At 42.8% G+C, this 13,439-nt stretch overlaps 1 protein-coding gene across 5 annotated transcripts in view; it reads left to right on the top strand.

Annotated features, from left to right (window-relative positions):
- kdm6ba (lysine (K)-specific demethylase 6B, a) overlaps nucleotides 1-13,439 on the top strand; it is a 99,550-nt gene that overhangs the window by 50,318 nt on the left and 35,793 nt on the right. For 2 of the 5 annotated variants that reach the window (XM_075451297.1, XM_075451294.1), the window contains exon 1: nucleotides 2,058-2,703. The exons of the other annotated variants lie outside the window; for them this stretch is intronic. The gene's annotated coding sequence lies outside the window, so the exon portion shown is untranslated. Of the gene's footprint in view, nucleotides 1-2,057; nucleotides 2,704-13,439 lie in introns of those variants that run through there. 5 annotated transcript variants of the gene reach the window in all.

Genomic DNA, 13,439 nt, shown 5'->3' with positions numbered 1-13,439 from the left:
CATTCCATTAGCAAGTAGATATTAATATATGTGAAATGTAATTTTGTCCAGTCAGCTTTCAAGTATCATTCTCCAGCTACATTCACTTGTACAAAAATGGCCATTTACTGCTTCAAATTGACCAAAAAATGTCGACAACCTATTTGTGAACTTGCGTCCTCAAATTAAAAGTTTTCAAACAAGTTGTGACATCGCATCTTCATCATTCTGTTGAAGCGATGGCACTCACTTTGGTCATCTTTCTGTTCATACTCCTCATGCTTCATTTAGACTTGCCTGTGAATGTGCTAAGCACCCCGTGGTTGTGTAAAATAAAGCAACGATGGATGGAAACGGTTGAAAATATCACTTTTTTTAGGTGTTTTTTAAGTTTAAGCCTCTTGAAGTGTTTGAACATGAGGGTTTAATCACACCGCAGTGTAGCTGGTATCAACTCAAGAAAAAAATAAATATATATACTGGTATATATTTTATTTATTTCTTTTTTTGGGGGGCAGGCTTTTATGTCTTTAATGGACAGGACATTTGAAGAGAGACAGGAAGCGGGAGGCAGAGAGAGGGGGAATGACATGCAGCAAAGGGCCGCCCGATGCTGGACTCGAACCGAGGCCACCTGCAGCGAGGACTGTAGCCTCTGTACATGGGGCACCTGCTCAACCCACTACGCCACCGACCACCCCTATTTTTTACTCCAATTATTTTTTTTACTTAAGTTCACCTGAGGTAATTTTCATTGCTCTCTCTAAGGCCTTTTAAGAGTTACAGTTTTCTCATAAAAACAACATTGTGTTAAAACAGCTGTGGCTGGGAGCAATTCAAAAAGTGATGTATGTAAGGTTAGACGAGAGCAGATGGTTAAAAATCTTTAGAACATCTTTCTATAATCTTTTTGGCTGGAGGCTAGAGCTAATAGTTTTAAGGAGAGAAATTTACGAACACAATCTGTTGGATTCCTCTGAATGGTTGATGATGTCGAACTAACTCACCACTATTGTGCATGCCGGTCCTGTTAATGTGACTGCAGAAATTTGCACTTGTGCTGTGTGAAGCATATATGTTGCAAAGTTTGCTCTGGTCAGATTGCTGTCTCAAAGCGATTTAATGGAAAGCAGTGTATGTGTGAAAGGTGCTTCTGGGTTTTACCTTCAAATAAGATCTAACTAAACTTTTGATGTGGTTACAACTAGCCTGGTCATCTTACTGCTCAAGTTTCTTGCCGGTTATGACATTGCTGTAGCAATGTTGGTTTTTTTTACCCATTGCAGAAATGGCTTTGATTGTGCATAATGCAGTCATATTGATGTATATGACGTAGAAAATAGGTCAAGTTTTGACAAACTGAAATGATCTGTGTTAGGCTAAAAAAAAAAAAAAAAAACAGGAAGTGGACAGAGCTCACAAAGTAAAAACAGCAGAATAGCAATCATGTAATCTAATTGAATTGATTTAATTAGAAACATAAATTAGATAACTAAATTCAATCAAAACACTAACACTAACTCAGTGAATCCAGGAAAATGGGCAAATGTCATCCAGCGGTTATATTGTATGAGATCTGGGTACCGAACCTGGAAGCCATTGTTCTCACCACACCACATGTAATGTGAGCCGGTCTTTATGCTGAAGCTTCATCACCAGCTTCACAGATCTGTCAGGTGTGAATATGTTGATGTAGTACATTCATATCTGCAAGACAAGACACGATGCAGAGTTTTATAACCTTGGTTATCTGCATCTGTATTGATTTTTATTTTTCTAATCATCCGTGTGCCTACTGTGGGTCAAAGCGTTTCTCCATCAGGCTTACATCACACTAATGAAGAGGAGAAATCGAGGTAGAGAGTGAACAGAGGCTCCTTCTGCTCTCCAATCCCATCTGTTTGACTCAGAGGGAGGGAGGAGAGAGGGGTGGCAGACGAATGAGAACAAGGCCAGATCAGGCGGAGGGAGGGATGGGGGGTGGGGGGTGGAAAGGGGGGAGGTGCTGTTTAGAGAAAGGCAGGGAATGAAAAAAGAATCAGAGGGAGGCAGGCTGGGGGGTTGGGCTTGTGTATGTGAGAGAGGGGGAGAGAAAGAAGCAGCAAGCGAATGTGTTGTATATGTCTGTGTTTGTGCGCGTGTGTGCGCTCGCTCTGTTCCTTTGCTTTCTTTGTTTGACTACTGAGTGGGGAAAAAAAAGCAAGACAGAATATAGAGAGATTGAGAGAGGATGAGGAAGAGAAGCAGAGGAGGAGAAGAAGAGGATCTAAAACGAGAGTCACTTATTTTTTAGAGAGAAGAAGAGAGACAAAGAGGATTTCTATTTTGGTGTGTTTTTCCCCCTCATTTCTTCCTTGCAGGCTGTAGAATAAGAAAAATATATACAACAACAAAATCAAGAGTCCTGCATGCTTTTGACAACAGTGTCATTTTCTGGAGCAGTGAGTGTTTTGTGTGCTGGCTCAGTGAGTGTGTGTGCTGAGGAGGTGGGGGGAGGCAGTCCGTGCAGTTTAAAGGGAAACACAAGGCACACACAAAGCTGGGAGCGCAGGCGGAAGGCAGGCAGGCAGGCAGGCAGGCAGCAGGGAAAGGAAAGGAGAGGAAAGGGAAGGTTGTGGGAATCTGCTGAGCTGGCTGACGCTCTAATCAACAAGCCTCTTTTGGATTTTACGCCATCAAGCCGGCCCCGAGTCTCCCTGTGTGCTCAGCCTGAGCCTGGCCACGGTAAGACAAGCTACCTGTCCTCAAGCCTCTCAGCTGTTTGACCGCTACAGCTCTGCAGACAAAAGCAGAAAGTTGCTCTGTGTGTGTGTGCGTGCGTGTGTGTGTGTGTGTGTGTGTGTGTACATGTGCAGATGGAGAGGAGCTAAGCTAAAGGCTGAAGCTAAGGCTAAAAGGCGTGAGGAATGCAGCACAAAGGGAGCTTGTGTGCTCCAGCTGGGGCTCTGTGTGTGTATATGTGTGTGTGTCTTTGTGGACAGGCTTGAATGTTTATGTATCGGGGCTACCCGAAGTTTTGCATGTGAAGGATACTCAGAAATACACAGTTAAAGACATTTTAGACATCTTGTGGAAGAAAATTTGTTCTGTTTCAGCTGTTTGTGGAGACACTGAAAGCTCTTATTCTCCGATAGTCATTAAATAGTGACTCCTGCTCCTTTCCATAAAAAGCAAAAATTATTATTTGGAAACCAAACACAAATTAGGACTTTTTTGGGACTTCTGTTTTTCCTCTCTGTCATCCTCTGTATTCATTCCCTACGGATTTAAATGCCTGTTTGAACAAAACGGTCTCCCTATATTTCCTCTGCTCATCTCTTCTTTCAATCCTCCTTTTCTACACATATTACTCTTCTCTCTTTATCTCTCCTTCATTAGATAAGCAGGTGACTGCACTGAACATGAGTCTTGTGACTTTACTGCCCAAGCATTAAGTGAATGTTTATCTGCTGCACACACACACACAGATACTGGCTCCCATTAGCCTTTTACACACCATAAGTTAAACACAGAGAGCCCGGTAAAGCAAACTGTGTGCTCTCCTGTCCAGTGTGTTGTGATCAGAGGGGGGCTTCCGACTTGTTCAGTAGTCTTGTCTGTGGTTAGCACTCGTTTTGTAAATGTCTGGGTGTGTGTGAGACATATTAAAGAACTCATAAGAGCCGGCTCTCTGTGTGTGCATGCTCCTCCCTGTGCGTGTGTGTGAGAAACTCAACACTTGTGCCGGCGTCTGCCTGAAGCTAATATTGGTGTCAGTATGTGACTGTACGTGCACGTGTGTGTGTGTGTGTGTGTGTGTGTGTGTGTGTGTGTGTGTGTGTACGTGTGTTGGTCCCTGTCCTAATTAAGTCCGTCCCCCTTGTGTTAGAACCAATACAAACATTCCTAGAATAAAAGCCCCAGTAGAAAGACGTCTCACACGTACTACTGTAAACTGATCCCTACAGTACTCCCACACACACGTGAGCGCCCGGCCTGCACATGCGCACACCTATTTGCACACACAAGGCGAAATCCATGTCACTACTCCATTGGTTACCCCCACCCTTCCTGTTTCCTCCAGGGAGTTTCCACCTTTCTGTTTTTTCATTAGTTCACTACCAGAGGAGGTAGAGCATCTCCTACTCTCGAAAATCTTGCTTTCCAGTTTTTCTTTTTTGTTTGTGGATTCTTTTTTCTTTTTTGTTACTCCACCACTTCCTGTCCAGATGCGATTATCCAAAAGTGGTGTGCCAGGCACGGTTCAGCCGGGGTCGCCTGCTGTGGACTGGAATACATCATAGCTGTGCACTGTCTATCTGACATAGCCTTGCCCAATTAGGAATCGCTGCATACAGGACATAGCCAGCGGTAATGCTGCATTAATCTGTTTATACTGCGCTGCTGCTTCCCATGCAGAATACAGAGCACAGTATATCACCACAGAATATGAAAGAGCATTATAGTGTATATTGTATTATGGTGTGGCAGAACTGATGGGACTACTCTTTGATAAATGTCTTTTATGCTTGATGAAGTGAAGTACTTAAGGCTGAGTTATACCTCTTTTAACTGCGCTTGCGTCTTGCGCTTGTGTTAATGGCTCGAGACGTTTATGCTTCATTTTGCTTTGTCGGCTGTTGCGTGTGCTGCGTGGCGATTCACCGCCAGGACAGTAGGTGGAGCGGGTTTTTTCGATGACAAGCCTACTACGATGAAAGGAAATTCACCGCCAGGACCTCTTCGGCAAGTCTCTCTTCGAGTGGATTCATGCTTCTTCTTCTTCTTGTAAATAGCTGGTATTTTGTCAGATTTTCAACACCTTGGGAGTCTAAACGACTACTTTCTCGCTTGAAAATGTTTCAAATGTTGCTAAAGTTATATATTTACAGAGTTTATAGCTTAAGGGAAATCAGCTTTTCAGGCTGGCTGATTTCAGCTCGGGCAGGAGTAAAGTGCACTGTGTGTAAACGCTCTGCATACTGTCAGATCGATGAGTATGCCGTTTTCAAGTAGTAGGCGGTTTCGAACACAGCCAGTGGCTTGCGCTTGCGTCTTGCGTGAAGTTTAGAAAATTGAGGTGACACACGCAAGCACGCAAGGGGGGGCTTGCGTTGCGTCTTGCGTCACCGACTATAAATCAGGCTTTACAGTATGACATGTGTTGCAGTGGAAAAACACAAAAATTGTGCTGGATTATGAAAGAATTACTGAAGAACTGGTCATTTTGTGGTGTTTTTACTTTTTTATTTTTAAGTCAGAAACGGACTATAATAAGGAACTTATCAAAGACTCACAAAATAATAACACACCCTCTGCACATCAAAAGTATGTTTCTGGAAATCATCGATGTTCATAATGTCTCTTTTCCAGAAAAGCCTGAGGTCTCTCCTATATAATGGTTGTGTTTCCATCGAAGTTAAGTTTAGCCTAAGAAAGAGTTGAGAAAAATGGGGGGTGCTTGAAGTTGATTTTACATTTTTTGAGAGTTTATGTGGATGACGACTGAATTTGTCATGATCAGCTCTACACGACTACAGAAAAAGCATAACTGAGACTGAACTAAAGACCAACTAAATGATTATCTCTGCACATTTAGTAGAACAGATTTCCTGAAGACTTGTTTATTTCAGCCCATACAACTTTATCTGTACTGCCTCATGCTGACGACACTATGCAGCCCAGTCTAATCGCTCCATATCAGTTATTAGGAATAAGCTGATAGGCATTTTCTTTGAAGATGCAAGCAAAAGTTTGCTTTAAATTCACTTGAACCCTGGGTGGATAGGCGGCTAACGCCACTGTTTGTGACAAACATGCAGGCCTGCTTTTCCTGCTTAAATCTGACAAAATTGTGAGTAACATCAAAGAACAGGGGAAACCAAAAAAATAATCAAGTCACAAGAAACTGTAACCACGGTGTCCAAAGATGAAACTAAAATATCTCCACAGAGGAATTGATTTCTGGTCTCCAACAAACCTATACCACCACCATCCAGCTGACCTCAAATGTTTCAGTGTTTATTTGTTCATAAGGCTCACACGTGTGCAAACTTAATGTCAATATGAGTCTTAAGTCTATCTGTTTAAACATAGAATGATAAACTAAAATATTAATATAACATCACGAACACGTGTCGTTTGTGCGTTTTTTGAGTTTTTTTTTTTCCCTTCATCTGTCTGCATTGACCAGTGCATTTACGATACAATGTCACACAGCATGAAAATAACTTTCTGACAAACAAAAACAGTACTTATCTGCTACAGTAGCAACTAATAATGTGGCCAGACAAATTTCATTTTTCCCATGAGGTCTGTTTTTCTTTTCCTCCGTAGGCTACAGTTTCGCATAGTCATTAGTTGGGGAGGGGCTGACCCTGCCCAGCTGTAGAACATGTCCTCTTTGCCACTGCAGACATAATATGGAGATGTGAACTGTGAAGACGCTTTAAAGTCAATTTATGGTCGGTGACGCAAGACGCAACGTAAGACACAACGCAAGCCCTTGCGCGGTTGCAAGCCCCCCCTTGCGTGCTTGCGTGTGTCATTTATCACATCCGGCGGCGTGTTCATCTTCTGGTTTCATCCCCTAATAAAAGACCGCTGTTTTCAAACGCCAAGGTAGAAAGCGAAGAAGAAGCATGAATCCACTCGAAGAGAGACTTTCTGAGACTTGTTTCTTTCATCGTAGTAGGCTTCTCTAAGGTTGTCATTGAAAAAACCCGCTGCTCCACCTACTGTCCTGGTGGTGAATCTCCACGCAGCACACGCAACCGCCAACAAAGCAAAATGAAGCATAAACGTCTCGAGCCATTAACGCAAGACGCAAGCGCAAGGGCAGTTAAAAGAGGTATAAATTAAGCTTTATTCTGCAGCTTGGTGTTCAACAGCAAGCCATTTCCTGAACTGAAAGCCATCAGGATGCCACCCAAACCCCCCACACCCTCCCGGGTCTAGCAGCCACCATGCTTCTGTGCTCCTCTGCAGATGTGCACATGCAGATGAGATGGAGTGTCGTGATTGAATTTGTGTCTGCATGTGTGCTGCACCTCTCTATACTCTATACTCTCTATGCCCCATGGCAGGCAGCCCCCCCCCCCCAAAAAAAAAAAAAACAACTGAAGGGGGAGATTGTGCATTCATTGGAATGGAGGCTGAGGTGGCTGGGGGGATGATGAGGAGAAGGGTGATTGAGTGTGCTGCCTTGAGAAGAAAAAGGGGGGCAGAAAGAAGAGAGAAAAGGAGAGGGGGAGGGGAGGTTTGCCTTGTGTTTAAAAACAGGGTGGAAAGGGGGAGAGGAGCAGACAGGCAGGAGAGGAGGTTTAGGGGTGGAGGTGAGGGGAGGATGGCTGGGTGACTGGCGCCATGGCTGGGTTGTGTCTGTGGTGAGGGGGCTGAAGCTGAACTAATAACCGCTCATGTTCAGCAAACAATCTGAGACACACTGATGCAAATAAACAAATGTTTGTTACATTATAACAATTCAATGAACAGCCACTTGGACTTGTACAGCTCTGATGACTGGTGTCATGTGGGGCAAATAGCATGACACTCATTAAGTGATGGGCACTACATCTGTATTGAAAGCTTTGGTGGTTGTTTTAAATGGTGAGGAAAGTAGATATGTGTGTTTTTTACAGTATTTGCAAGTAACTTTATAACTGGGTGTATAATAACATGACTGTTGCACTTTGCTTTTGTTGAAATGTGATGATTTGTTTTAAAGAAATAGATGATTATCCTGCTATTGAAGGGAATCTCTTACTGAGATGCATATGTGTAGTGGGTGGTGCAAGCTGGTTTTATTTCGTATCCAAAGCAAGATGCAGTGTGGTGTATTGAGTAGATGATACATTAGACTCTGATAGGATCCTGAATCAATTTCTAATCCTAATAGAAGACTGTGTTTCCTATTTCATTTGGTCTGCTCTGATGCTTTATCTGTGATTGCTCCAAAGAAAGACTAAGGCATGGGTGGTTAATTCAATTATGCAGGGTCAAAGGGCTCAAGCAGATTAGCTTTGGCCTTGGAGCTAATATCTACCAGAGTTACTATCCTGTGTAGGTAGCTGTATATGATTAGCTGAGAGCAAGACAAAGAGAGCATCAGAGATGTGATGAAAGACAGAGGCAGAGAAGCCAGGCAGCTGCACTGCAGTCTGACTCTACTCGTTTTCAGGAACACGAGTTAGAGTTTTGGAAAAGGAAGAGGACTGGAGATTAAGAGAAGTCTGAGAGAAAAATTGCCATACTGAGACACTTTGAACACACAGTGGCAGAGGTAGTATGCTGAGTGTGCACATGGCTTCTTTGTTTGATGGAGAGGGGTTGGGGTTTGTTGATTTTAAGCTAATGGCTTCCAGTCATCTCAGTCAGGAGTGACTTGTGTGTCTACTACTGGACGTGGACAAGCTATCGGCTTAGCAGCCTGAGAGAAGAGAAATCCATCACATGCACAATCCCACATACTGATGAGCACACACATACTGTGATTGGCCTCAGTACTACCAACCTTTTTGAGTGAAAGATACAGATGTGTATGGATGCACACGTCTTCACTGCATGGATGCTTTTATTGCTGTTTTTCAAAGGTCACCAGTGGAGGTGTGTAAGTTTACAACGTTGCTTACATAATGTGTTTAAAAGGCCGCAGATTCTGAGAATCTGTCATCATGATGGTAAAGAATGCCGAGTTCTTTCGAGCTCATGGTAAAAGGGGACGACATGAGGAAGCTGATGGATTGTGTGTTTTTACTGAACAGTCTTTGCTTCAATTTTTTTTACATGCACATTTAATGATGTTAATATTCCAGACAGAAGGGAGTGTTTATTTCCTTTTGTACTTTTTAGTTGTTTTCATAATTGTAGCTTGCACTATTAGTGTATCTGCTTTGCAGCTTCTTCTGCCGTTAAACTCTGAGTAAGAACAGCGTGTCTGAAATCTAGACCACAAGAAATAGAATCTGTAATCGTAGCGCACAAACGCACATTCACTTAAGCACACACCAGTGCTTTTACTGCACTCTGTAATTGCATGCAGCAAATACACGCCGCGTCTTTGAAGGTTTCTGCTTTTGGGCCATTCTCTTTCGTTTTCTTTGTATCTGTTTATTTGTGGCGTTCTTGCCACAAGTGATGTGGCCCAGCACTGCTTAGCATTGTGTGTGCACCTGAGGTTTCCTATATTCTTGTGCCTGCATCAGAGTTTTGGGAATGTCTGGGAGCTTATGTGCTCTGCAATAGATGTGGCTCAGGTTGTATTTTGGACTTGTGTTGCCAGTAGAAGTGAAACAGTCTTCAGTCCTGCCTTATCTCTTTTGATTGACTGGTTTGACATTCTTGATAATGCTTAGATAATAAACTAAAAGAAGCAGTTTAGATCTTTGCGACAAAAAGTATATTGTACTGTTGTTAAATGCACACACACTGTGTTACAAGGATGGTTCTGTCATTAGTCCATTCATGTTTTAAATGTTACTGGCAGTATGCTAAGAACCCTTGTGCTCTTCAGTGTCTCGTTAATCTCTTTGTATGTCGTATGCAAAACTGCATTCTGCAGACTAAACCCCCTGTTTGTAAAATTCAAACAGCTGCAGAGTTGCATGTGCAGCAAAACCACAGTACAAACACATTCAACTCTGGACTGAGTCCTCAAATCAGCTTATGGACGTTTGCTAACGATACATGCAAAACACACACACTGGTCCTCTGTCCTTGAATGCACACAGACACACACATCGGCTATAACCTGTGTGTGACCCCACAGTGTCCTCCATCGATCAGCTGATTGACAGTGATGCATTAAGCTGATTATGTTTCTAAGGATACGCAGGTTCGATTAGTAGAGAATAGCAGGAAGTTGATGGTATGCATGTTTGTTTCTAGAGGGTCTGACAGCTGGAATTAACTGATCAGCAAGAAGGGAAAGTTGTGCTTTGTCGATTGTTATGTTGAAAGTCTCTTCTACTCCCACTTTCCCTCCCTGCCTTTCTTTTCTTTTCCTTCCAAATTCTTCCTATGTTCTCCTTTTGACCTGCTCTAGCCTTCTCTTCAGAGTATTACATCGCCTGTCACTTTAACCCAGTTCCACACTGAACCCTGACCCCTCTCAATTGTGTAACATCTGTGATAACTGTGCTTTCACGTGTCACACAATGTGTCTTGCTCCATTTTTTTTTTCTCCCCACAAGTCTCAGCTGAGCCACATAGAGTTTTTGACTTGAGCTTACCAAAAACTCCTGATATCAGCTTTTTCTATGTAGTGTATTTGTAATTCTGCTTAATTCTGCTCACTGCGTGTAAATAAGAGTGTGAGAAATCAAAGCTGTCTGTCTGGGAGTATTCACAAGGATATCTGTGTCTCTGCAGTGTGTCTGGAGGGCAGCGGGTACACTGTGGTCTTTATGGGTCTGAGTGTGTGTTTGCCCCCAGTCATGTAACAAGATCTGTGTCGAGGGGTCCTCCATGCCTCCGTGGTCTGTCTGCACCCACGTTCCCCTTCCCCCACCCATTCACTGCAGTCTTTCCTTTCTGTCTACCTCTTTTCCTGTATCTCACCCCTCTGTCCTTCATTTGACTGAGCCTTTATCTAGTAGTTCTTTTGCAGTTAAGGTCTTAAAATATATCTGTCTAAGCTCTCAACCCTTATGACCTTCTCTCACACACACTGGATTTTAATTTGAGAGATCTGTGGAGGGAGCATTAGATATGTGTGTTTGGGGGGCTGATGTCATAATGGATTGCCTCTGTATCCCTTGTTTGGCTTTGATAGATATCTGGAATTGTACTGCAAGCTGGCTCTACTGTAGTGTGCACTGATGAGGTATGGTGTAGATTTTCTGTCTGTGTGTGTTGGGTGGGGCAGGGTGATGAAGGAGGTCACGAGACAGACCGAGTCTGTCCCACAGGATTTCTATCACTGATGTATAGAATTACAAGCTTCACTGTGTGTATCTTCACTCAGTCAGATGGTCAATGTTGCCTCTTTTTCTTCATCCTGCTGTTTTCACTACACTGAACACAGAACAGCTGAACATCTGCCCTGCTTGGCAAAGATTAAAATGGTGTGACTCACACATTATTTTCTGTATTAGCCAGCAACTGTCGGCTAGACATGATATAAAATTCCAAATATTCCCAGTTAAAAAAGTAATTCTTACAGTAGAGCGCTCTCTGTTTTCCTTTTGTGGATGTCCACCACCGTTGATGGTTTTTTTTTCCTTGAGGTTTGTTTCTAGTTATGACAACTACCTCTTTTACTGAATTACAACCACTAGCAATGTAGCCTATACCGCAACTATGGTGACACCATGCAGCCTAGTTTATTCACCTCAAACCACTTGATATAAACATGCTCAACTCACATTTGTTTTTGCAGCTTTTCAAAAGATTGCTCAGATTTGCTTTGCTTGTGAATGGAAACCCAGTTTAGGATTCTAAATATATTCAGAGGCGCAGAGAGTTCCAAGTTCAGGCGGCCATGTGGCTTTGGGAGTTGAGGAACTTTAAATAAAAACACAGCTGAGAACTTACAAACTCCTACACTCACAGACTGATGGCCAATGTGTAGGTGGTTATAATAGTTATTGACCAAGCTGAAGTCATCCACCTTCCTACTGCCACAAACCTTCCTCCCAGAAGTTCCAGTGTGTGTTTGCCACTCCTTTTTGGAAGTTTGAAATCAATCTGGAGCTTATAATGTTGTGTGATGTTTGGGCTGTGTGTTTGCTGTTTCCAGGAGCTATGTATGTGTTTGTGTGTCCAGTACTCTGTTGCCATATGGCAGCCTTGTCAGCCTACAGTGCAAACACAGCTAGCTGCCTCCCGTGGTTGCATGGGTGAACAGCAGTCTCCCTGCAGATACTAAAAGCCCTAATAGGAGGATCACATTCACCACCAGCACATTAATAAGGCTGCGAGGCACACTGGGATTCTTGGTATGTTTGTAAGGTGCATCAGTGTCAAAGTTGCAATCTGATATCCTGACTATTAGTGATGTTAAACTGGTGATTATTAAGTCTCTTAGCAGCTGCTTGTGTCCATAGCTGCAGGCAGCTGATAAGAAAACAAAGAGTGACGTTTCTGTTAAAATAGTGTTTCAAGTGTGATCATTCTGATTACAATTATCACAGTGTGAGCCGTTGAGACCCTTATTCATGCAGAAATCTACGCTTGTGTTTTTCTGTTTATAAAGTCTATTTCACACACTATAATATGTTACTACTGGAATGACTTTTTGATAAAGGCTATTTATCAAAGGCACATGTGCTCGTCTGAACCAGAGACACAAAGAGGAAGAAGAGAAGAGAGAGCAGGTCCTGAACGCTGCACATCATAAATAAAATGTCAAACACTGGTGCATGCTAGCCAGTGCTCAGAGTAGCATGAAATCTGCTCTCACCCCCTCCTTCCTTATCTCCCCTCCCTATCACTCTCCCTGCCTCACTCTTTGTGTGTGTATGTGTGTGCAGGGTAATTGAGGTGTGTGACCTTGCTGTGGGCCTGGCAGGTGTACGGCAAGGGATGAGATGAATGGGGGAGAGTGAGGGGATGGATGGAGAGCTCTGCTATTATACATAGGCCAACTCGTAGCCTCCCTTCCTGTGCATAGATGTACATGTTTGGTGTGTCTGGCATCCTGCAGTGGGAAACGAAGAAGTAATTGTGTGTGTGTGTGTGTGTGGGTGGGTGGAAGTACGGTGCTCTTCTGTAAGGTCCTCTGCAAACGACTTGGAAATCAGATCATGTGTGTGTGGGTGTATGTGTTATTGAGCAGAGAGATGGCATGCATTATGTTCTATATACTGCAGGGTGTGTATCTGAATCTGCTTTGGATTAGAATGGTTGCACCATTTTTAAACATCACTGTAAAAATGTAACATCTAAGTCTAATGACAATAAACAAAAGGGGCAGAGGGTGGAGAGGATGAGCAGATTCTGTTTCATAATGTTTCTGTTACAATCATCAGACTACATTTTACATGCATCATGTTGTTTCCTGCCACAGTGATGTTATTTGGTGTGCCAACATGTCCCTGCCTGATGTTTTTCTCTTTGAAGAGGATAAACATGTCAGGGGTAATTTTTTCTTGACTCCTTGTCTCATATGGGATTCAGACTTTACAGCAGCCTCTTTCTTTTTTGTTAGGTGAAGCGCTTTTTCTGTCATAATTTCACCTGGTGATGCATGAAAGTATTTCTCCCTTCAAATACAAAAGTATTCCAGTAAGCTGTTTTACATAAAAGAAAAAAAAAAGATCACATATCTTGGTCAAAAAGAGTGCCAAAATCTATGTTTTACTGACATGTAGACATGACTTAGATGCCCTTCCTGCAAATTTTACCAAAACTAAAATGCTTTTTCAATTAAACTTTGTAAAACAAAAACATCTATGGCTCTGACAGGTTTACTATAGGACCATGTCATTATCTGCACCACTGCCTATAAACAAGCTCCAGTTTTTGCTCTCTTACCACAAACA

This window comes from Odontesthes bonariensis, chromosome 19 (genome assembly GCF_027942865.1).
Source record: "Odontesthes bonariensis isolate fOdoBon6 chromosome 19, fOdoBon6.hap1, whole genome shotgun sequence".
In the NCBI taxonomy this organism is placed as follows: domain Eukaryota; kingdom Metazoa; phylum Chordata; class Actinopteri; order Atheriniformes; family Atherinopsidae; genus Odontesthes; species Odontesthes bonariensis.
The sequence above is the reverse complement of the archived record's forward strand: the minus strand, read 5'-3'. Positions and strand labels throughout refer to the sequence as shown.